Here is a 25193-nt window from a genome sequence, read left to right as displayed (position 1 = left end):
GAAATGTTTTGCTCAAATTTCTTAAATGTCCAAAATCAATTGCTGACCAGGCCCAATTTACTTCTTGTATCCAACGTGAGCTTAATTGCAGTCAGCCATATTTTTCGACTTTGAACAGTCTCGTGTGATTAGATGTCCATGGTTGGCACTTTCATCTTTTAGGTGTTAAACAGAATTTACAACGTAGACAGAACTACGCAGTGCCATTACAACGCAGGCACTAAAACAAACGTGTTGTTACAACACATTCTGTTACAATGCAAGTAGTTACAATGACTTGCTTTAGGGAAAGCATTGTTGGATTTTAAATCCAACACCCTCCCTACTGTTGCACAAACTGGAGTTGGAAAAGTAAAATATACTCTTTCAAAGTCCAGCGCCTAGGGCAAGTCATTGTAACAACTTGTGTTGTAGTGGAACGCGTGGGAGCAATGCTTTTATTGTATTGCCCTCGTTGTAAAGGCATGCATTGTAAAAGCATGCGTGAATACATCATACATCTGTGTACATTATATCACATTCAAACATCTGCAGGATCAAAGGGATCATTGAGAGCTGCACTCAATGGACAGTTTCAAATAGAAGATCAATATTCCATAACACAGATAGTTGACTATGGACACCTTTGACTACATATGCAAAAGCCTAATTGATGCAGCAGGGCCTGTGTGATGCGTGAAGTTGCATTGCTGGCATTGTGACTGGTGGCATATCACTTTGTTGTTTCAGAAATGGAGGATTCAAATATTTTTTTCAATGTAACTGTATATGTGTATACATTCAGTATTGGCAGTCTGTAGCTTGTGTGTTCACAAAAATCAGTCGAGTCAGGTGGTGGGTGTACTGCATATTCAAGGTTCAGTGAGCTTGCAGTCTTTTCTACATCCTAATAAAGTGATATGAAATTGGGCACATCCTTTTTTAGTTGAAATGTAAATATCAGCTAGGAAATCATCCATAGAGCATAAAAGTAATCGAACATTTTACTGAAGATACCTCTTTGTTCAGTTTGTCCTTACCGAAAATTCTGCGGCTACTTTAAGTGGGGCAAACGAAGCTTTCACACTTCATGACGTGGAAATGTATGTTTTTAATTATTTTGCACCCGCCTGTTAAAGTGACTGGCTGCTGTGCTCCATGCCACGGGGAACAACATTAGCCGATTCAGACTTTTTAGCCACAGAACACTGCATTATTGGAATTGCAGATTTGATGGTGCAATTATAAACATAGGCTTATAAATTCCAGCCAGATGCTGGTCGTCAGTTTCAAAGCTGTGAAACAAAAAATGCATATGCATATGTACGTCTTGGTGAGGGCTTACATTTGTTATGCCAGTTCCCTTTTGTGGTATCTGTATACATGTGTGCCTAAGCAGAAACAATACTTTAAAATATGTTATTTACCCACAAATAGATTATAGCCCCTGTAAACAAACCACTCAGCTGTAATATAAAGAAGTGCCGAAAACACCCGTATTTAATTTTTAGAAATGAGCTTTACTGGCCTATCAAGTCTATATATCTTTTTTTTGCATTCTGTGCATTGTTGTCCTACAATAAAGATGGCAAAATACCACAAGTTCCAGAAAGCAAATGATAACAGGACTTTAGATGCTGCTTATTGCTGATGTGGGAACCCTTAAGGCCTCTATGACATTACCAAGTGCCTCATCGTCTACTATTCTGTGCCCTATAATGCACATTTCCCTGTCCCTCATTATGCACACATCACAGTGCCTCTTAATTGCACATTGCCCAGCATGTGCAATGCTCACTTCTTTCACCACACTACGCACAACATCAAGTGCTCCTGTGAGACATATCACCCATTGCACGTGTGTCCGACTGCCCAATTCTCACCTGTTGTGCTGTTACTGCGTGTTTCCCTTATAGGCATCACCTCGTTCACTACTAGCGTTCCCATGAAACACACAATCCTATGTATGTTTACTCCTTCAGATGCTTATGCATGACTGTTTTTCTGTTCTCACTGCTGTCTGTATGCTTTTTGACTTACGTGCCCGTGTACCTGTTTACCTGTTGGATTTAGTGGACATGTGTGTCTTTAGAAGTCGTTGTCTCTCTGCTTATGTGCATTCTCTGGTTGTGCATGTGTGTACAGATGTGTTATGCCTCAGCTTGAAAGCACTAAACGAAAGCCTGAACTATAAGCTTTGTCAATGCTTGATTATTAATATTTTCTGTACTGTGCACAAATATCCTCTATTTTTTTCCATGCTCATTTTATGATTTCATTCAATCAGTTGCTGCACAGTTGCATTTCCAAGAATGCTGTTAGAGTTGCATCAGTGGTTTGTAACAGTAATCCTTGATTTAATTCTAGAGTATCTGTCAATATCATGGTGAGGCTCATATTCCTTGTCTTATGTACAGTGATTATTTGATGCTATTCGATAATATACCTGTGGTACTTCAAAGGAAAATAAATGCATTAGCCACCTATTGTATGTTAAATCAGCTGAACATTAATGTATCAAACACTAAGGCCCTGATTTAGATATCATTTAAGCATGCAAAAAAGCTACAAATATCTGGGCCTGCATTTTGCGGAACATTTGTGTTTTACTCATCATTTCGTCTTTCTTAGAGTCACTAAATGCACTATAAAGATGTGACTCTAAGTATAGAGACTGTTCCTGTGAGACCTTAAAGAAAGCCGCCTGAAGAATGTTAGTACTTCAAGCCCTTTACGGAGTTGACCTTCTCCCTCTTGAACCAAGGGTGCATTGGGAACAGATAGAAAGATCAGGCTTCAAAAAAATTGTTTTGCTTTCCGTGTGCTCCACGAGCAAGGCTCTAACGGCCACATGCATCATTGTTCCCGTTTGCGATTTCTTAATTGCGAAAATTAAGGAATCGCAATTAAGAAATCGCAAACGGCAATGCATCAAGAAATCGCAATTTTTTTTGCGATTTCTTAATTTTCCTTAATTGCGATTCACAATTTGTGAATCTCAATTAAGGAATCCCTTCCCATTGATTCCTATGGGCCTATAGGCCCATAGGAATGAATGTGAAGCCATTCTCATTTTGCGATTTGCAATTAAGGAATCGCAAAATGAGAATGCTATTTCAAGGGTGCAGGGAGGGTCCAAAGGACCCCCCCCTGCACCCCTGAAATGTAACTTTAAGAACATTTTTCATACACAGATGCCCCAAAGGCATGTGTGTGTGTAAAATGAAACATTGAAAAATGCACTTTTGTGCATTTTTCAAGGTTTTTGCAAATTACCATTAAGGTGAACGTCCTGGCAATTTACCTCTCCCTATTTGCGAATTCGCAATCTCTAAAGTGTGATGCATTGCATTTAAGAAATCGCAAATTAGGATTTCTTAAATGCAATCGCAATTTAAGAAATCGCAACATAATTGCAATTCCTTAAATTGCGAAAAATTTAAAAACATGATGCATCCCAAAAAAGGAAATTGCATTCGCAAACGGCTGATTTTTGCGATTCGCACCGTTTGCGAATGCAATTTACCTTGATGCATGTGCCCCAAAGCCTGGAAGATGATTTTGCATTCCGGAACTTGGTAGCCAATGTCCATGCCTGATCTTTTTCCATTTGTTAAATACTGATGAATCAGAAGATAAGCTATCTGTAATAGCCCAAAGAGCATTAATTGCAAGCTTCCATAGGCTTTGAAATGATATAAGGTCTATTGAAGGCCATTCAGAACTGATTAAGATTGTGCCAATTGCATAAATTAAAAGCACTTTTCCTACAGGACTGATTTGGTTTTCTGTGGTCATTAATCATTAAGGTTTTAATTATGATATTGAGGTTTTGTCAAATTGAAAGCACTTTCTCTTAGGTCCTAATAAATCTATTTTATTTCATGATACTCAATGCACTAATCATAGGCATTTATAAAACAATCTTAATGGTGTGTACTTACAAGATTGCTTTTTAGAAACAATCTAGTTTTTCTATAGTACTATTTTATTTGTATACTTGTTTGTCATACTATGGTTCTGCTATTACTATCAAAGGTAATGCTATTCACACTAACTGACAGCACTTTAAGATTTGATGAAATGTATTTAGACGATTAATGCGTAATGCATTAATTGTACATATTTATCTCAACATTTGTTCTGTCATTTTTATGAGAATGTTTCTCAGAAATTATAAACTAACTGTAAATAAATATTTGTACAAGCCTTCAAAACGGTACTGTACAAAGCTAAATGTTGCAAATATTGATTATTCCTTGTTCAACAAAAAACATGCAAACAATGGTGCTTTTAGACCTTCTTGGTTGTAAGACATAGAACACTTGTCTGTAGAGCAACGTCAGATTCCAATTCAATGTTCTCCACTAATGGTTACTAGTAGACTTAAGAGAGATATTCACCTGTCCCTCAGTGGCAAGGAAAATATAGGCACATGCTTCCCAAACACTATGGCCTGAATACGAGTTTGGTGGTGGGCGCCGGGTCTGCCACGTAGCCATACCGCCAATCCCCTGATCAGGCTGCCCGCCAGATTAGGAGTGTTTCTCGTGCCTGGTGGCCTCTTTTTTTATGTTCCCACAGCGGTGCCTCAGAAAATGGCCATCACAATGGGAACGCCTAAAACAGTTCCTGCAGGGCATGAACCATAAAGTCCATGCCCTGCAGGAACTGGAGTGCCTGTACACCAGGGGCACATGTTGTGCCCCCCACTATGTGCATCCACATGGCATGAGGCACTGGGGGTCTCTTTTGTTTCCTCTCCACCATGGTTGTCAAGATGGTGGAACCCCCATGAAATTTGTGGTGGAGAGGAAACTTGTAATATGCTTGGTGGGACAGCGGTGGTCCCACCAAGCATATTACTGCTTCTATACTACTGCACCACGGCCAGAGAACAGTGGTTCCCTGGCAACTGCGGCGGGACAATGGTGGTCCAACTGCCCTAATTGTAATAGGGCAGTCGGGAGACTGCCACTACGGCACCCCTGCAAGTCTGCCGGTCCATGGGCCACCACACTCGTAATCAAGCCCTAAGGGGCTAATCGCACAGGTAAACTTGCACAAGTAAATCTATAACTGTAAGTTTATTCATACACTCTCTATTAAATGTACTACTCTTGACTATTCACAATTTCTGAGTGTAAATGTATTATAACCTGTAGACATCTCAAATGACATAAGCAGTGCATGGCGGGAGAGCAAGTTATAGTTAGCACTTCAAACTATAACTGCAGAATTTCTGTGGTTTTTTTTTGTTCGAAGTATTAATGTTGTCACTCAGAAATTCACCTAGATATAAAGTTACTTTAATCTTTTGTTTTTCATCGAATTTCGAAAGATTTTTAAAAATACAAACAGATTTTTTTTATCACACCTAACTGTAACTTTACTTTAACCTTTGGTTTTCTCAGTGCATTTCTAGTTTTTTTTTAAAGAATTATTTTTTAAGTGTATACATGGTAGAATAACTGAATATTAGTGAATGTGTGTATGAATGTGTGGACTTTATTCTGAAAGGGAATTATTTTCATATTGCAATTTAAGAGTAAAGGGTGCACACTTTGCAAAATATTTGAAAAAAATTGTGTTTGAGTGTAATCAGATTAATTCAACCATATTTTTGTTGAGATTGTATTTCTCCTCAGTTCTTCTGACTATCATAATGCAACGTTTGTTACTATTGTAATAGCATACTTTTCATAGCCTTTGTATGTGTTTTTAAATTAAAGTTGTAATTCAAAAAGAGAGTAATCAGTTTAGTGTTCTTTTTCATGTTTTCAGTTATTATTCAATGTTAATGTATAAAAAGAGTCATTAAAATATAGTTACAATATTCATTTATTTTACTTGATTTAAAAGGTGGTGACTCTCGTGAGACACTCACGAGAGTTGAATACACAATCCCATGTGTGGACTTCGGGGGGTATGTACTTTCTGGGCTACTCTTGTGACCCTTTTTCGAGATCATACATTTGGGACTAAGTTAAGAACACGGTTTTCCTGTCATTCTGAACAAAGTAAGAAATTGTTGGTTATATTAGTAAAACCGATTACCATTTTTTCATTTAATGTATAAAGTAAAAAATATTTATACAATCTTGCAGGAGTCGGAAACACAATCCCATGCTGGACTCCAAGTGGGCTGTACTTCCTGTTCGACTCTCTGAATCTCCCCATGACATTGTGTATTTGGAATTATGTTAATAACAGGGTTTTCTTGTAATTCTGAACAAATTAAGGCATTAAACCTGTCCAATAGCTTGGGAACATTGATTATGAATAGTTCCATGAAATATATAAAGCCTTTCCTTTCAGAGCTCTGTCTCAGATGACAGGTGGGGATAGTATGCTCAGTGGATGGATTGGATTCTATTTTCAGACCTCTCTCTCAAATGACGGGTATGTGTAATAGTGTATGTGATTAGACTGGCTTCTCCTTTTAGACCTCCCTCTCAGATGACGGATGTGCGTAGTAGGGTGTGGGGAGGTAGTGGCCTCTCCTTTCAAAAATCTTTCTCAGATGACGGGTGTGCCTAGTAGGGCGTGTGGAAGGATGGGCCTCTCCACTGAAACCCCATTCCTGGATGATAGATGTGCACAGTAGGGTGCGGAAAGAGTTGTAACTCTACTCAAACCTCTTCCCAAGACAGTGGCCATAAATAGTAGACTCTGATTAAACACAATCTCCACTGAGAATCTTTCATACAGTAACAAGTATGCATACCAAAGTGTATCAAAAATCAACTAGTCCTTCCTAATTTCTAATGAGAGACTTGTGAGATCGTAATTTTGTTAGATAAGGAATAACCGTGTTCTTATCACAGTACTTATCACTTGCATGATTCCTCTCAAAAAGACGACAACAAAATGCATTCCTTCTAGTAGAGTGCATTGAGAACTCATCTACTCCTTTTTACTATTCACGATCCTGTGAGGGTCCTGCAGGATTGCAAAAATGTATTAAAAACAATATGTATTTATTTTCTTCACAGTTGTTATCCGTTAGATACCTCCTCTTTAAATCTAGGGCGGCAGTATGCATTTTTGCTGCCACTTTTTATAGTTTTCTTACTTCATTTCCACAACATCTCCAATTTTTCACAGTAAACAGTAGGGTTGCCCATTTCATTTCTTAAAATGCCAACATCCAGTCAATCAGAGTGCTCCATGTTGCAAGCCTTGCAAGAGCCTCTTGCTCCTGCAAGAGAATGAAGGCTCACTGGAAAAATGGGCATCTGAAGCAATCACAAGTCCTTATTTTTGATTTTGCACTCTTGCTGAATGCCTACAAAACTCTCACAAGCCAAACTGCAAAAATGTACAAATATTTTTTTCCACAATATCGAAAAAAACTACAAAACAGATTTATACTAAATCACAAAAAGCACTATCTGCAGACCAATATCTAGCTTTCTGCTGAATTTGGCATAATTCCATTCAGCATTTTTTGCTACAATGTGTCTTAAAGAACTCTGTGGAAATTGCAAGGGTTTTTTTGGGGGGGGGGGTGTTCCACTTTTTCTGAGACCCTTCTGGACGGATCACCCTGAGACTGTCCAGGATGGAGCTGAGATGGATGAACTTAATTTTTGAACGTTTTGTGAAGGTTTGTCAAACAAGATAAAAAAATGATGCGCCAATGGTAAAGCAGACCTAACAACAACTAACGAGTGGTATATATTACCTACTTGTGGTCGCCAGTAGGTAGTTACAGTTAGGACCTAGTTTCCATAGGAAAAGCACCTTTTGTCTTGAGTTTCAGGGTAAAATGTCAAACGGGCATGAGAAAAAGGGGGGGTCAAAAAACGTGTGTTTCCTATATTGATTCCCATAGGGATTTTGAACACAGCTACAGCCCGAACTGCTGAATGGAATTATATCACATTTGGCCGAAAGGTAGGTCTTGGTTCAGAAACCACTCTCTTTGTTATTTGGTGTAAATAACTTCAGTAGTTTTGGAGATATTTAAGAAAAATCAAATGTGTATATCTAGAGGAGCAAATCCTCTGTGCATCCTTCAGATCTTGTGCAGAGATCTGCTTTGCTGCCAACACTTCAACCAGTAAGTGTTGCCAGCCATTTTGTGACTCAGCTGAGTCTCAAACAAACAGCTAAAAGAAAACAGGGGAGCGGCAGGGTAGGATTATCCCGATCCTCTAGACCTGGTGTTAGGGTCCACCAGGGACTCCACCAAGTCAAAAAAGGCATTTTTTTAATAAAAAAGCATTAGCAATTTCATGATAGATTTGTGAAGTTCTAGCAAAACTGAAAAAAACAGGTCATTTGCCAGAACTTGTTCTAGGTGAGCCTGCGGGTAGGAAAGGTCCCGGAGGCTTATTATTATATAATATTATGGGGACAGGGGACACGCAGCTCCGCCTCCCCATGACTAATCCTGGCCCTGGGGACCCCAACCTCCCCAGGACAGGGTGAATCTGTTTTTTAATTGGAGGTGGCATGCTGCACCCCTCTTTACGCTGTTAAGGGCTCCAGGGACCACTGGCTCCTTGGGGCTCTATACATATATCAGAGTGGGCTGCATGTACCCCCTAACCAAGGTACAAAAGAGCCCCAGGGACTCCCACCTCCCCTGGGCTTCAATGCTTAATTAAAGGGGGGCCGCGCGGATCTCCCTCTTTGGCCCTGTAATGGCCCGGGGACTACCACCACCCAGAAGTACAAAATAAAGGGGAAGGGGGCTGTGCACCACCCTACTGGACCACGGGGTATTAAGGCTTCACCCACGGTCCCCAATGCTGGAGACTACGTGCCCTCAGATGGGATTCCGGGGGCCAAAATTGGCCCAGGGAGAGGGGTCGCGTGGCCGCCATCCCCTGTAAGATTATGAAACCAGAGAGCATGGTTCTCTCTTTTATTTACCCTAAGTATAAAAATTCCCCAAATCATCTGTAGGCCCCACTCGTTTGTCCCTGCCTCGTGGTCCTTAGTAGTATGCAAAGGTCATCCCGCTTTTTCCCACATTGATGGACAGCTTACCATAAGGCCTCTAAGTGCCTTTTTCGCTTATTTTGGTGATGCGTTCTTCATGCAGCGACATACAAGTACATCTCCACCAAACTAACAAGAACTTACTTTATTTAGTTAAGAGTAAGTACCTCTGGTTTGGTGGAGATTCACCTATTTGTAGTCTTGTCCTCTAATTTAGAGAAGGATACGTGTTATCACAGATTTGTGGATGAAGATGCTGCACTAACAATCATATTGCTGAAATTACATGCACATAAGGTCACTGGAGACCATACCACTTGGTCTTTTATGCAGCTGTAGTGTAGAATGTGCACTAGACATTTACCCAACAAGGTAGCACTACAAATTAACCAGTAGAAAGTACTCCAGTTGGCAAGACATTTTCTTCAAAATTGTAATTCCATCATGGCACTAATACTCATTTCACAGAAATGAAACCTCAACGGGAAGCACTTACAAATATAAACAAAGCAGGAACCACAGTTGAAGCTCCACTTCTGTAAAGCACAAATGATTGTAACTTCTTGAGCTTCGAAAGGCAAAGCAAGAGAATTTCGTCTAGTATTCCAATTTGAAAAATGATATGAAATCATTAATGGAGGTGAAATCATCATTGATCTATCGGAGCACAATCTGATCTGTACTGAATGTGGTCAGTGGTTTCATTCTTTCCTTCTGGTAACAGCAGAGTACATGGTTTTGCCTTTTAACCCGTTTGCTGTGTGTGTCGGCCAAAGGCTGTCGCGAGCACCACCTCGGTAGTGCTGCACACGTCCGTTGGCCGACGCGACCCCGCCCACTCTTTGAAACCTCCGCACCGTGGCGGAATGCGTGCTGCAGTTAAGCGGTTAAATGACCTAAGTATGCAATTGTACAAAATCCATAGCACCCCTCACATACCTTCTTATAGACACACTGGCACTCACAGACCCACACAAGAACTCACAGGCCCACTTACTAGCTCACACGGGTACTCACATACCCACACAGGCACTCACAGACCCACACAGACATTCACACACCCACACAGGAACTATCACTCCCACTCACAGACCCACACATGTAGTTACACACCCACTCACAGGCCTACAGGCACACTTCTACACCTGTTAAAATAGTCACACACCCACTCAGAGACCGCCAGTCACTGATTCATACAGCTAATAACACACCCAGTCACAGACCCATATAGCCACTCACACACCCACTTACTGACCTATACAGCCACTCTCAAAGGTGACAGGCTACAGTTAGGACATTAAAAAAATTCAATGTAGAAATGCCCTGAAAAAAGCAAAGGTCACAGGGACTTTATAGTTAGAAAAGAGAGTTAAAAAAAACCTTAGAAGAAAAAACCAAGGTTACAGTGACCGTATAGTTAGGAAATACAATTTCAAAAACATAGAAATTCACTACAAAAACCATACGTTACAGGGACATTTTAGTTTGGCTCAAATTTCACTCATACACAGCCATAGAAATGTAGCAGTTATAATTACCTGAGCTAACTATAAGTTACGCCACCCAATGCCCTGCTTATGACCTCCATAATACATCACTCATGACATAGTCATTGACATCACTGATGACATCTCAAACGACATCACTGATGACATCACTCGCAGAACCACTCACACCTCCATACAGCCTCTCATACACCCACTCACACATCCACACAACCACTCACAAAACCCATACAACTACTCACATGTCTACTTACTCATCCATAGAGCCACTCACACACCCACTCAATCACTCACTCATACAGCGATTTATATACCGACTCTCTCACTCATATAGCTACTTGCACAACCACTCACTCACCCATACAACCACTCACACAACCACACACTCACCCATACAGCTATGAAGATATCCACTTATTTACCCATACAGCCACTCACACACCCACTTACTCACAGATACAGCCTCTCAACACAGCCACTAACTCACACATACAGCCACTCACACACATACAACCCCTTACATACTCATTCACACATCCATACAGCCACTCACATAGCCGCTCACTCACCCATACAACCACTCACACAGACACCCTCTTTTAAATGCTGTCACTCATATACCAACTCATTTAACTAAATACCCACTCAGTCACTCACTCACCCACATAGATACTTAAACACTGACTCAATCACTCAAACACCCACTCACACAGCCACTCAGTCACCCATATAGCCACTCACACACCCACTCACCTACACATACAGCAACTCACACAGCTACTCACTCACCCATACTACCACTCGCACACCCAGTTACAAACCCATAGAGCCTCAAACACATAACCACACCCCCACAAAATCACTCATACACCCACTCACACTGACAGAAACACTCACACACCCACATGGCCACTCACACACACATTCTCACATGGATACACAGTCACACAGCCACTCACATAACATATGTTAGAAGTAGCATCACTCAATAGTAGTACACAAAGTATAGTAATTTACCATTGTAGTAGTTTATATGTATCTTTAAGTCTCAGAAACGTTTACAATATACTAACACTCACTGAATGATGTCAGCAGTGATGTCAGTTGAGATTTTATCAGTGAAGTCACAGACTATCCGCTATATGTATCAAGCTATTTAGCATTCGCAAAGGCCGAAATTCTGCGAATTTCGGCCTTTGCGAATGCTAATTAGACAAATGGAATGTATCAAACTAGTTTGATGCAAAATAAGGAATAGCAAAATTTGCTATTCCTTATTTTGCGATTGCACTTAAGGAATTGCAAATTTTGCGATTCCTTAAATGCAATGTATCAAACAAATAAAATGCAAAAAATGCCATTAAGGATTAGCAAATTACCACCAACTTCTAGTTGGTGGTAATTTGCGAATTCTTATCAAATATCTTTTTTGATAAAAACCAAAGGTGCCATATGACGCCCATACATGCCCTTAGGGCATGTATGTGCGCCATATGCCCCCAAATGTCTTTTTCAGGGGTGCAGCAGGGTGTTCTTGAGACACCCCTGCACCCTTGGAAACATCCCTAATTTGCGACAGCAAATTGCTAATTGCAAATTGCACTTTCATTCCTATGCGCCTCCTGGCCCATGGAAATGAAGGGGTAATTTGCGATTGACAATTTGCTAATCTCAAATTAAGGAATGCTAAGGAATCGCTATTGGAAAGCGATTTTGTACATACATACCGTTTTGCATTTCCTAAATAGCGATTCCTTAAAATTCGCTATTTAGGAAATGCAAAATGGTTTGTTGATACATATAGCGGTATGTCATGAGTGATGCAATATGTGAGGTCATAAGCAGTGCATTGCGAGGGTGTAGGCTATAGTTAGCTCTGGTAACTATAACTGCTGAATTTCTATGATTTTGTACAAGTGAACTCAATTTTTTTTAAATAATACCTAATGTTGCTAACTATATACTGTGTGACAATTAAACCAACATGTTGGAATAAGTAAATAGATGTCATGTGATGTGTAAAGGAAAAACATGACTGAAGTTCAAACAATATTGGGTGATTTATGGTTTATTGGGACACTGTGTTTGCTATAGTCACTAACATTGCACCATCGATCCACATAGGGCCCAGTATGCCTAAATACTTACCACCAAATACATGTAATAGCACCAGTAAAATGCTTTGTAATTCGGCCCATAGAATTTTATGTCTGTAAACTATTTGAACTGTCAACAAGATGAAATATGATGATGTATTGAATTCTAATGATGCTAATTATTTAATAGAAATAAGAGAATACTAGAAACACAGAAATGTTTTAAATATGTGCAAAAGAAGAGAAAATGTAAAACTGTAAAATTTGTATCCTTACAATAGGTAAAGGAAATGGTACTTTAAACGAGTCATTTTCACCCCTAACAATTTAAGTGCTCAAAACAATTCCTTGACAGCAGCCTAATGCCAATTGTAATGCACACAATAAGGAAAGTCACCTTGCCCTGCATGGCTTTAGAAATCCAGAGTAACGCAATGCAGTGCAAATCACTGCATTACATTACTCTGACCCAGGGAAGCATTCCATGGGCGCAGCGTGGGTGTTCCCATGCTGTGGCGACTTGTGGCATTTGAAAGTGGTGGGGCATGACCGTTGGGAATGACTTTAATATAGCGAGCAATGTGAACAAGTTCAATGTACACACCTGGGGTCCAGGGTGGGTCCCTCTCCCAAGAAAGAAATCAAAAAAATATTCACAAATGGTGCATTTTAAAGCAAATGATTGTAGTGATGAAGCAAGTATTATTAATCAGTAGGAATTCATAGTCTTGAAATATTAAACACATTAGAAACTGCCCAATATCTTCCTGCATTAATATGTTCATCAGTTACTGTAATGTATAAATTTTAGAGCATGACAACTTTAGCCCTTTAAAATGTATACTTACCCAGTGTCTTGCATTGCATGCCGCATTAACTTTGGAAAAATATGGAGCATATTATCAAGGGTGGCGATAGGGAATTTTGGCCGCTTTGGCGGCCGTTTTCGGCAGCTAGGCACGATAATTCTATTGCCCTATTAGCAAGCTGTCACTAACAGCAGTTAGCGACAGCTTTTAGGTGATAGCGAGCGGTTTGGGGCCCGCTTTGCATGTTAGCGATATTTATCGCTAATGACATGCAAAGTGGGCGTACCCAAACTGTTAGCGACTGAAAACAGTCGCTAACATCGCTATCGCCTATTAGCAAGGCAGGCGTAGCGATGGAAATATTTGCGCTAAGCGCGAATATCTCCAAATACTAACACCTGCCCAGACCAGTTCTTAGCCATGTTATCCAATGGGAGGCGGATAACATGGCTAAGAGCATTTCATTGCTAATGTGTGAATATCGCGTATTCTCAGCGATATTCACGCATTTCGCCGCTATTGCCGGAAAATGTATCGCTTTGGAGAGAAACGTTGCTAATAGAACGTTATCTCAGCAATAAATTCCGGCGATGCACAGCGATAAAATAATCGTCGCTAAGCCTATTTAGCGATAAATATCGCTACTTGTTGGTAATATGCCCCTATGGTCTAACCAGATTTCGAGAAGCACCCACAGATGCTGTCTGTAACCAGTCATATAGAAATATGTGCAGACAGGTCTCTAAGTCGGATTTAAAAAGTGGGGGCTCTCTATATAGAAACATGTCAAATACATTCCTGTGATTCCCATAGTGTGCCACCTGACCAGTATTTTTGTTCCTCTCTGAGATGTAATTTTATGCAGATAAGTGACACAACAACTGACATACACCTAAAGCCTGTCAGTATTATTGGCTTTGTCACTGGGTGTTAGCTGTTTAAGATAAATAAGGAAAAACAATGATTTCTTATAAATAATTAACATTGGAAATGTTTAAATTCTGAAATTGTGAGTCTGTGAATTAAATGGCATTTAGGCCTGTGGAAGTAGTTTTGGCATTCAGTTATGTGTGCTTTATGTTAGATATGTATCCTCTTTTTCTCTGCACATCTTCTCCATCTACACATGTTCAACCCCGTCTTTTTCTCTTACATTTGTCTGCAAATATTTTGACGTCTGTGTACCCTCTTCACAAGCATATCGGCAAAATTTCAGTTGCAAATGGAATACATAAACATTGTTCTGTGTGCTCTGCAGAGAGGCCAACCCACTGACAGGCACCTTGGCTTCATCCTTAGCACCTGCGCGCTCAATCAAAGCCCCTCATAAACACCTGACATGGCTCAATCCTTAGTATGCACAGATAAATATACAGATAAAAACAACATTTAAAATAGCTAACTCTTGGGGAATGCAAGATTAAGTTAAGTATGTGAAATAAGAGAAGAGCTAAATTGCTGAAATGCATTCCCTTGACGTTTTTAACATTCATTGTTTGCAAGTCAATCAATGTTTTTCTCATCAGGGTTAATTTAGGGGCATGAAGACAGGGCCATACATCAGAGAACGGGCCACTGTAGCATATTTTGCACAGTAAGCACATATCTCTCGCTTTGGTCTTGACTCAGATATTTGGATGATTTCGCAATGGAAGAAGAACCCTGCTCCTTATTTGGATCCATTTCCCGGGGGAACAAATGCAGCATCTCCACTTCTAAAGGAGCCAGAGATGTGCAGTGAGGGCATGGGGTCACAGTGGGAGAGGTTAGCGTGATGAGGGTTCTCAGCACAATACATATAACACAACATTAGCTTGCAAACACTTACCATTAACGAGAACAAGGCACTGGATCAGACATGCTTGCATCCACTCTTACGTATGACAAAATGGTGGGAGCTATGCCTTTGAATGATGGATGTCTGAAATCAAAAAAGGATGTTGTCTCCGACGCCCGAAACAGTGACGCCTATTGCGTTACTGGCCTTCAGAGTGCATAGAACCCTAGACCACAATAACAATAAAGGACTTAAAACAGAAAGCCCTATGTCATGCACCACAGTTAAGAAAATAGATTTACTGTATAGCTTCCGTCTCCTGCTTCAGAGCGAGGTGGGGCAAGCAGCCTGAAACAGACAGCCCAGACTTAAATACATCAATTTATTTAGAGATAGAATCGTATCTCTAAATGAATCAATCTATTTAATGTGTTTATGTAAATGTGTAGGGCAATCCTCTGGGGCTCTTGTTCTTTCTATGTGTGCTGCAGAATGCAGCAGTGTTAGACCTGGCCCTTTTTGCAGGTTTATTCCATAACTTTTTTTCTTTTGCCTCCTATTTTTCTGATCTGTTTTTGTTGGATTTAGGATTCTGAGCACTTTTCCACTGCTGATCAGTGTTAAAGTGCATATGCTCTCTATCTAAATTGTGATTATGATTGGTTATCCATGATTCGTATATTTGATTTTCTGGCAAGTCTCTAGTAAAGAGCACTGAGTGTGCCAGGGCCTCAAATGCTACTAGTGAGCCTGCAGCACTGAATGTGCTGCCCTTATAAGTAACCTATCAAATGTGACATAACTCTGCCTCTGCAGTGTCTACGCACACAGTTTTCAACTGCCATGCAGACCTGGTAAGTGCACTTATAAAATAGGCCTAAGGCACCCCCATGGGCAGGGTGCAGTGTATGTGTGGGGTAGGACATGTACTGGTGTGTGTTACATGTCCTGATAGTGAAATACTGTGCATTTCATTTTTCACTATTGCAAGACTAGCTCTCCTTTAGGCTATCATTGGAGCTGTCTGGTAACATTTTACATGTGTACCTTTCAATTGGGAATAGAGATTTGGAGTTTAGGCTCTCTGAACTCAGAAAACAATAACATCCCTTTTAGTAAAGGTGGTTTATAAATTGTGTGTTTGAAAATGCCATTTTTAGAAAGTGGATATTTTCTAGTTTTGCCTGTTTGTGTATTCACCACCTGGCACTTGAGTGACAGGAGCTTGGGATGTGTATTTACTCTAGACAGTCACAAGGGGGGTTGAGGTGTGTCATGTCTTTCCTGGGTGACTCATAGTCAAACTGAATAGACCTTTTGCATTTAGATTGGTGGGAGTGGTTTTCACTAGCACCTAAATAGGCTGTGTCTGATCTGCACAATGCTGTCTTCACCTCCTGTAGTGAAGCTGGACCAGGGAGGACAGAACCGGTTTTTAGTGAGCTCAAAGACTCTTGAAACAAAGACTAGAAACAGGGGTATAAGTATTGGATCTAAAACATCAGAACTTTAGATCACTTCTGGAACTAAGAGGATCCTGCCAAGAAGAAGAGCTAAATAGCTGCCAAGAAGAGTACTGTCCCTTTGCTATGTGTTGCTTTGTTGGGTTGGCATGAAGTTGCTGCTTCTGTCTGTGGGCAGAGGAAAGGACTGAAACGTTTGACCTGCTGGGGTATCCTGCTTAAAGAAGATCACCAAGGGCTTGATGAAGAGCTTGCCTCCTGTTCTAAAGTCTCACGGACACAAACACTTCACCTGCAGCATCCTGAAGCTCCATTGCTGGGAGTTCTGGCTTGCCTTGTGGTGGCAATCCCAGTTCTAGACCCTTGGAGGCCGTCCCTGCTGCAAAGAACTGCAAAGAACGCAATGAAACTTGAAAATCAATGCATCACGCTTCCAGCACCTGTTTATCTGATGCAGCACCGCCGTGCAGGAAGAATTCCCAAGCACCACTGCTGTGCAGCTGAAGAATCAACTGTCTGTGACTGAAAAATCCACCGTACGCTGAGTCCCATGCACCGGCTTCTGAAGTTGAAGATGGCCGAACCGACTCCGACGCAGGCCCTGCTGTGCAGCTGAAACAACTGACCCATCATTGGATCGTGGCTGAGGAAATCCATGCAGCACCTGTTTTAACACTACTGCATGGACCTCCAGTGCGTCCATACTTCCATGCATTGCACCTGTGTGGCACGTTTTCCAACGCATCACCCATAGACCAGAATTGTCCTGGAATTGACACCTCGCTTCCTGTTACAGTCCGGATTCGATGCAACACTTCTCGAGACAGAAGCAAAACTGATGCATCGCCTCCCTGTGGACTCTGGAATTGATGCATCGCAGTGTGTTTTTTGATGCTTCGCTTCTCTGCGGCTGTTTTGTCTTGGGGATTTTGATGCATCAGAAGGTACATTGTGTAAAATCATACATCCATGGGGATCTATGGACAGAATTGCTTTAAACCTTTTAAAAGTCATATTTTGATAAATGTTTGTTAGATTTGTGTTGTTATGGTTTTGTTTCGTTTAGATAAAGATACTTTATTGTTCCAAACTGGTGTGGTGTCCATTTGTAGTGTTTTCAATGTGTTACTATGTTTGTTATGTACAAATGCTTTGCACAATGCCTCAGATATAAGCCTGTCTGCTCATGCCAAGCTACCAAGGGGGTGAGCAGGGGTTATCAAAGTGTGTAATCCCCTTATCCTGACTAGAAGGAAAGGGTCCCTACTTGGACAGGGTGCATATCACTGCCAGATAGAGACCCCTCATTCTAACAAGCACACATAGAAATAGGAAAAATAAATAAAGATATTTCTCCTTGTTACGCCTCCCCTGGGGAGGCATAGAATTTTGCAGCATTCGCAGGTCTACCAGTAACAGTAAATCTGGATATGCACCAAAATTCAAGGGTGGATGCATGGGAACACCAATGCTCCGCAGTGGAACCCCTCGCTGGGGCAGAGAAACGCAACGCTGTGATTTGCTCTGTGTTACTCTGGATTTATCGAGCATGCAGGCCATGCAAGGTGGCCTTGCGAGGCTTGATAAATTCAACTTATGTTTTGCATCACCCGTGCACCCTCTTGCATGGTTTTTGCATGGCTCAAGGTGGATGCAAACCTTCATAAATATGGGCTTAGTGTGCAAATACTCATTTGCATCAGATTCCAATGTACAGAAATTTCGACATAGTGAAAATTGTACACACATAAATTTGACATCTCTTAGTGCAACAGGAGAAATCTATGACTTATTTAGATTTCTAGAAGTATTTAATTGATGATTTTTGAATCCCTGAGCAGCCATAAATATACTCCAAACTGTTCTCTGATTGTACAGGCAAAAGATTCAGAATTTGGAATTCATAATACCTTTACCTCATGGGCACTTATTCGATATCATATGGTATACATTTTTTAAGTTCAAATAGCATATTAAACCATGGAAGTTATTTGTCATGATAAAATATAAATGTGTTTATTTTTAAACTAGAATAGTGGTGTTCTACCACAATATTGTGTGCTGCATGTGGACCGACAAAATGCGAACATTTTGATTATAGGAATTTGACCATGACTATGCCATCTTGGTATGTGTGAGTATATATATGTGTGTGTACTCTTTCTTTTATTTATTAGAGAATTGTAGGTACAGAGTTGTTAGAAAGCAGAGCTAACTGAAGAAGAACATAAAAACCCCAATCATACAACAGCCATTTCAAAAAGTACTTGGTATATCTTCAGTAGTGAAAGCTAATACGTCATTCAATACCTCAACTGAATGGAGAGAAAATCATAAGACAATTAGATTTACTATTCCTAACTCCACATCTATGTACCATAATCTCAGCCTATGGTGTGGTTGTCCCCAAAACTTTTTGCTTTCATCCCTCCTATTTGCTGAAATGTTCTTTTGTGGCTTTAGAGCTCTCTGTGCTTTACCACTGCAAATCAGCTCTAAAGTGCTGGTGATCTCTCCCTAAGACATGGTAAGATTGGCTTGCACCCAGCTGGCACATTTAATGTACGTGTAAGTCCCTAGGAAAGTGGTACTGCATGTACCCAGGGTCTGTAAATTAAAGGCCACTAGGGGGCCTGCAGCACCACTGCGCCACTCTTGGACTTGGTCCCTTTTGGCAGGTTCACCCCTGAACTTTTTGCCTTAAGCTCTGACATGGTGGTAGTGGTTTTAGACCTCTGGACACTTTAACACTGAGTGTGTGTGGTGAGATTGGCCTGCCCTCCTATAGGAGAGCATGGGGGATAAGTGCGTCCATGGTAATTCCTGGTGTGAGAGGAGTGCAGGGTTGGGTTTGATATGTATGAACTAGTGAGAATACATGCTGTGCAATGGTGTGCGCAGATTTATGGTGACTGGTGGAGAAATGGCACTTTTTGAAGTTGCCATTTCTGTGTGCTACATGTCTGCCTGTCTGGTGTGAATTGCATGTCTGGCTTGTGATTGACAGGAGCTGAGAGGTGTGGGTGGCTCCAGGAGGGGTAGGATGAGTCAGAGCTAGGCTGAATGGGACACCTGAGCTGAGAGTGATGGGAGGAGAAATCCCCTGACTCTGAATAGGATGGTGCTGCGCTCCCTGTGGAGTGTCTGATCACTGAACCCCCACCTGACAAAGGGGAAAGGAGCTGGGCAAAACAAAGTGCCCAGAATCCCCCCTAAACCAGTTCTGACTGGTATCCCCATGCCTTGTGCTGTGACACAATGGGATTTTGTAATATAAATATAGGGGTTTTGACCCCATGAAAATGTTCCTGTACCGGTGTGCTGTTCCTGATGGAGGGGGGCTTGGGGCCCAGGAGGAACCACCATGGGGGCTGCCTCCCTGCTTGAGGGCCCTGTATGCTGGCCCCTGGGCCCAGATATGCCCCTGCACCTCTCATGGACGTTTTCTAAAGGAGCTGTGGCTCCTAGCCTCTGAAGAGTGCTTTATTTTTATTTCCCCCAGGAGGAAGGAGCGCTTCTGCCTTCCACTGCAGCGCTGAGCTGCAGCTTGTTGTGAGGGAATCCCGATGTGGGAATCTCCCCTATCGATGCCGAAATGGCGGGTGCCTACCAAGCATTCTTTGGGAGCTTTGCGGGTGCTCACGCCCCTTTTTTCTTTATTTAAAGGGCGGGTGCCCACCCCGCCTTCTTTCGGAGATTTTGTGGGTGCCCACCCCACTTCTATCTTTATTTTACAAAGTGGGAGGCCACCCCGCATTTCACCGCCGTGGCCTGAGTCTGCCGACCAGGAAGCCAGGCAAAGTTTGCCTGCCTCTGGGCGGGACCGGTGGCAGGACCGCAAGTTGTGCCTGTGACTATGCGGGGCTCCCGTGAGCCGATGGGAGCACCGGAGTACAGGCAGAAGGGAGGACAAGAGCCTACCCCACCTCCACGAGCATCGCTGCAAAGTACCAGGACCCAGGAGGGGGCACTGGTGAAGAGAAAAGGCGGCCAAGGCTGCCGACGGCAGTGCAGGGCTCCCAGGAATGAAGGGAAGCCCCACGTCGCGAGAGAAGTGCTGCCGGTCCCAGTGAAGCTAAGAGGAGACCCGAGCAGCACGGCATGAAGAGACCAGTGAGTGGGGATGGTGGGAGCAAGATGTGCCGAGTGCCTGAGCGGCCCCGTCTGGCAGCGGGCCACTCCAACGATGGGGCTAATTTGATTTAAAAAGCCCAGTGTGGTGCCAGTGAGGGCACCGTGTCTGTTGCCCAGAGTAGACCCACCATTGCGGGCAGCTCCAACGCTGGACATATTGTTTCAGGAGCCAGTGTGGCCCCCAAGAGGGGCCCAGTAGTTTCAGGGCCCCCTTGGGGGGCCCAGAGGGGCCTGTGCCCCTTTCAGAGTTTTGGCCATTTTTCTACAGCGGCCCCTCTTGCAAGAGGGCAGCTGCATCATTTTGGGGGCACATGGAGTTATTCAAAGAAGCCCAGTGAGGCTGAAGAGGCACATGTGCCAGGGCCCCTACATTGCTATTCCCAGCTACGCCACACCATCGAAGGCAGCTGCAACAGTTTGCATTTTTGATGGCAGAGTCCCTAGTGGGACAGGAGGCACAGTGGTGCCAAGGCCTTCACGTGATCTGCAGCTGCGCAGCACTTAGTGCCAGTTGCAACGTTTAGGCCACAGTTCTTTGGGGGCATGTTTTGAGTTAGGAGTGAGATGCACTCCTCTGCCCCATACTTTCCCAGCTTTCCAGCAAGTAGTGGGCAGCTGCTACGTTTAGGATTGCGCAGTGTACACCCTTGACTTCTGCTGCCTTAGCAGTGCGCCCTGACTTTGGGACATAGGGCATTGGAGCCCCCCTTTGAGATGGCCAGTTGGCCAGGGGGACGGTTGGGTTTGTAGGGCGCCCGGCCCTAATGTGATTTATATGGTGCTAGGAAATGTGATTCATTTAGTATGATTTACGCATCCTGTTTTATACCTCTAAATGTGTTTTTTATGTAAGAGATTATTTGCATAATATGGCTTATGCTTGGAAGGTTATCCTCCACTGTGATTTATGGCCCTAATGTGAGTTATGCCGAGGAGGTTAGGGTCTAATGCGTTTAGACTTATGAGATGATTGCATAATGTGTTTATGCTGGTGAGGTTGGCGCAGAATGTAATTCGCACCTAATGTGATACTGTGCATAATGTACTTTATGTTACAGGCTGATGCTGAGTACAGTGGTCACCAGTAATTACTGGTTGTACGTTTATGATATGTTTTACCTTTACTAAGTTCACTCTGTGATGATTCTGACCGTGGTCCAGTGGGCCCTGTCAGGTGTACATAATCCCTTGTAAATATGACCTAGTTCCAGGTGGCACCATGTATCTTGTGTGAGTACTATTCTAATGTGTTATGAGAATACAAAGGCTATTTTTTATATAACCTTGTGTAGAGTTCCTTTTGTGGTGTGCCTGGGATGTTTGGGGAATTAATTCCTTTTCAATCCAGAGGTCCCCTGGGAGCCAACCAGCCCACCAGGTACCTCCACTAAGTGCCAAGGAGCTGTGTTGCAGAGTGTTGTAAAAAGGGGCGTGGCCTCTGAACACCTCTCTGCAACGCAGCTCCCTGGTGCATACTGGAGGTACCTGGTGGGCTAGTTGGCCCCCAGGAGACCTCTGGATTAAAGATTATTAATTCCCCAATTTAAAATGCGCCACAGGGCGTGTTTGCAAACATATCACCTCAGGCCCCGCCCCCTACCTTCACCACTGTGCAAACGTGCACCGTGGCGCGTTTTAAGTTGGGGGATTAAATCTCCTTGAATTCTGAGGTCCCCTGGCGGCCAACTAGCCCACCAGGTACATCCAGTAAGCACCACAGAGCTGTGTTGCAGAGAGGTGTAAAAAGGGGGGCCACAGAACACCTCTCTGCAACACAGCCCCCGGCGCATACTGGAGGTTCCTGGTGGGCTAATTGGACCCCAGGGATCTCCAGTATTCAAGGGGAGTTTGTTCCCCCTCTGCAAACGCGCCAGGGGGCGCGTCTGCAGAGTGGTGCAAGGAGGGACGGTGCCTGAGGTGATATGTGAGCACGCCCTGTGGCACGTTTTAAGTTGGGGAATTAATTCCTCTTCAATCCGGAGGTCCCCTGGGGGACAACTAGCCCACCAGATACCTCCACTAAGTGCCAAGGCGCTGTGTTGCAGAGTGTTGTAAAATGGGGCGTGGCCTCTGAACACCTCTCTGCAACGCAGCTCCCTGGCGCATACTGAAGGTACCTGGTGGGCAGAACTATGAATTATGATTTACTCAGCTGTTATCAGGAGTGACCTCAGTGCTGCTTCGTTGAGCCCAGTAGTGATCCTGAAAAGTAATTCTAACCATACTTACCACTAATTTGTATTTCCTTCCATAGGATTCCATTGTGTGGTTTTCACCAGAAAAGTTTCTATTTTCACAAACTAACAATATTCCTTAAAAATTGCCTGTATGACTTAAACGCATTCTTTCGACTGTTTGCAGGAGATGCACCCGTGCTGGATCCAGGATCCACCACTGAGTAAGAAAAAGTAATGTTAACACTACTTACCTGATAAGTGAATTTCCTCCCATAGGATAACATTGGTGGTTCTATGTGAAAATGTTTCTAAGTGTCAACTTTTAAAATACAATAATATTCCTTAAAAATCACTACTGTAACCAAAACGTTTTTACTCAACTGTTTACAGGAAATATGCCAGGACTGAATCTAGGATCTAGTCTTGTGGTTAGAAAAGTAATCCAAAAAGTAGCTAATTGCATTTAACTAGAAATTCACATTGAGCTCAATGTTGCATTGTGCCTGAAATTGTGTTGCGCATTACAACAACTGTAACTACTGTACTTAAAAGTCTATTGCCTATTTGCAAAGTAATGTATAATGAAATTATAATGTGATTTAAAAAATAAAATATCTAAAAATAAATAGTTTAAAAAATGAAGTAAATCAGTATCAAAAAAATAAATATAAGAATAAATACATTTAAAAATTGTCATTTATAAAACCTTTGAAATTCCCTGAAAAAACCATAGGTATCAGACATGTTATAGTTAGGAATTAGCATATAAAAAACCTTAGAAATTCACTGAAAAACCATAGGTTTTAGGGGTGTTATAGTTAGTTGAACATTTCACTCGTACAAAACCATTGAAATTCCCCCATTGTAGTTAGTTGTACTAACTATAACTCGAGCGCCCGCACTCCACTGCTGATGATGTCACATATTACATCATTCATGACATGGTCAGTGACATCACTGATGACATCACTGATGACATCGCAAATGACATCACTGATGACATCACTGTTGACATCATCCACGTGACAATCTGATACATCTTATTATACACTAGTATAACCTTTCAACACTCATTATAAAAAATGGAGTACCATATTTGAAACCATTGACACACCAATACAAGTTTCTAAAAACCCACTCAGTGATTCCTATATCTACACACACATCTAAACACTTACCTATAGATTCACTTATACATGCTAACAAAGATCAATAGAACACTAATAAATATACTTACACCCCTATATCAACATTACACACCAGCACACATCTTATTTACTTATGCAGTCATTCTACTCTACATATGCAAACAGTTGATCATACTTATATTTACTAAGCTACACACTTACACAAACACCACTTTATTTATTGATATAGATAGTTACTCATACTTAGTATGTTATAAAATCACTACTACAAGTATACAGTTATTCATACGTCACTCATACAATCACTGAGTCTTATGTATAGTTATTTATATACAGCTGTCACATACACTGCTTTTTATATTTCTAGTTTCTTGGGCATGTATCATTGAGAAATATATTTACTCATCACCACACCCATAAAGAGATTCACTCACCCAAACAACTGTTTCCACATACAGTCTTAACCTTAACCTAAAGCAGGGTCTACGGCAACCCGTTTGTTGCGGTAACAAACACTATAGGCATTGTAAAGCTTTTTTAAATAATCACTTGAACCTTTACTAAATACGAGCTGAATTGAACTGATTTTTTAAATAACTACCAATATACTGGCTTTTAACCACTGTTTGTCACTCACGGTTTGAAGCTCTGCAAAGCACCTGGTGCAGAGTCCAATTCCCACCCCAGCCCATTGCGGCGATTTGTGCCGATTGAACAGAGGGCAGGGAAGAGGGGTGAAGCACTTCCAGTCAGCGCTCTAGTGTGGAGACCGGAGGCACCTACTTAACGCACATGCCTGAGCAAACGTGCAGCGGACGGCGCGCAAAAGACAAGCCCATCTGCACCCGTCCACGTCTGTTCGGGTCCTGGAGCCAGAACCCCAAACCCGTTCTTTTTAGCAAATCTTAAATGTACCACAGAGCAACTACACACTCTATGTCCCCACATCCTAGACACATGTAAGCATAGTACACAAATGGGATACAGTACTCAGAATTGCAGCCATTGCCCCTATACTATGGTGACAAATCAGAAGCAAGTAAGGAGAGAGCAGAAATGTAATCTAATTTTGGTTAACTGTAGATCCCCCAACAAGCATAAATATGAGATTCATGATCACCTGGTCGATAGCCAGCCAGATATTATATTTCTC

Source organism: Lissotriton helveticus, chromosome 4_1 (genome assembly GCF_964261635.1).
Source record: "Lissotriton helveticus chromosome 4_1, aLisHel1.1, whole genome shotgun sequence".
NCBI classification, from domain to species: Eukaryota; Metazoa; Chordata; class Amphibia; order Caudata; family Salamandridae; genus Lissotriton; species Lissotriton helveticus.
This window is presented reverse-complemented; position numbering follows the sequence as displayed.